Source organism: Phoca vitulina, unplaced genomic scaffold (assembly GCF_004348235.1).
Source record: "Phoca vitulina isolate PV1807 unplaced genomic scaffold, GSC_HSeal_1.0 scaffold12, whole genome shotgun sequence".
Classification (NCBI taxonomy): Eukaryota; Metazoa; Chordata; class Mammalia; order Carnivora; family Phocidae; genus Phoca; species Phoca vitulina.
In genome coordinates, this window is record NW_022589715.1 from 39,824,194 (window position 1) to 39,825,702 (window position 1,509).

Below are 1,509 nucleotides of genomic sequence, written 5' to 3' on the forward strand. Positions count from 1 at the left end.
TTTTGCAGATAAGGAAACTGAGGCTCGGAAGCCTGACCTAACTTACCTAAGGTCACACACTGTTGAAGTGGTAATGTGGCCCACTCCTAACATTTAGGGGGCCTGCAGCAAGAGAACAAGTTGAGACCCATATTCCGTGGCAAAAACTATACATCAAGCTTATAGTTAAATAAAATATCTTCTCTTCTCCTACTTCATAACAACCTGGAAGGCCAGATTCAAATTTAGAATTTTCAGACTTCTTGGTCGGAGCCAGAAAGAGGTAGTGCACAGTGAGTAATGCCCCAGTCCTTGGCCTGGTGCCCTTCTCTTCCCACCCCTGAAACTCATATACAGACACTCGGGCACACACTGTCCAACTCTTATCTGTACTCTCTACAAACAGCTGCCCCTAAGCCACCCTGAAATCTAGGCGATACATACCCTTGGGAGGACACACTTGGGAAGAGGCCTGCACAGGTCCTGCAAACAGGCTCAGGGCCATTGGCACGGGGAACTCTGGCGTCTCAGTACCTGGAGCACCGTCTACAGAGGGAGACACAGGCTCTGGTGGGCAAGTTCCTTTGACCTAGTGGACTCTCGCCTCCACAGGGTGAAGCATGCCATGAGGAGCGCCACAGTGGGGCCCTCTAGACCTCATAGCCCAGGGCAGATGCCGCTCTGGTGGGGGTCTGAGAGAAGCACTAGTAATAGTACCAGGGCTTTCAACCTGTCTGCTTGACTCCAATGTCCTTGCCCTACCGAAGCACCATGAATGTCATTCCTCTGCTTCTGACTCCAGTTTTCATGTCACTGGCGCTTGAAGTGGTAGAGGAACACCATGCGAAGGAGGGAACCCTAAGAGCGTGGGGGGGGGGGGGGGCAGTGAGTGAAGGGAGGGAGCCTGAGAGACCTCCGCTCACCCCTCTCACATTCCCCTTTTCCGCGGGGTTGGCCTCTGGCAGCCAGCAAGGGCTGCGTAAACACTGCCCAGAGCAAATCCAAGGCCTGACCACACCCTTTCCTTGTTTACGGACACAAAGCAGGGAGAGAATAGCAACAGCTTTGAAAATGATTCTTTCAAAAACTGTTAATTCTCTCTTAACCTGGAGGATAAGACTTCTGAAAAATTAACTAGCGTTAGAGAAAAGCCCTTTTTCTTCCTTCCGATTTTTGAGGACAGCCAAGGGGGCTGCCGGCCTAGCCGGTCCTGCTCCCGCAGTTACTTCCTGGCACCTGGCATGGGCTATTTACATGGATTTAGGAAGGATCCTGTCAATCTGTCCAGGCTTCTAAATTTGGTTTCCATACATAAATGCAATTTCCTGTGTTAGCTATCATAATTGACATTTTCCACAGGCTTAATTTTGTATTGTTGACGCTCAGATGTCATCATTCGCGGTGTCCTGCTTCCCTTTTTAAAAAGAACTACATTAACACCCCCACTAACCAACAGCTCGCAAGCTCCGGCTGTACTCAGAGCTAAAACTCCAGCCACTAAGGGCAAGGGCAAGGGCCAGGGACCCCCCC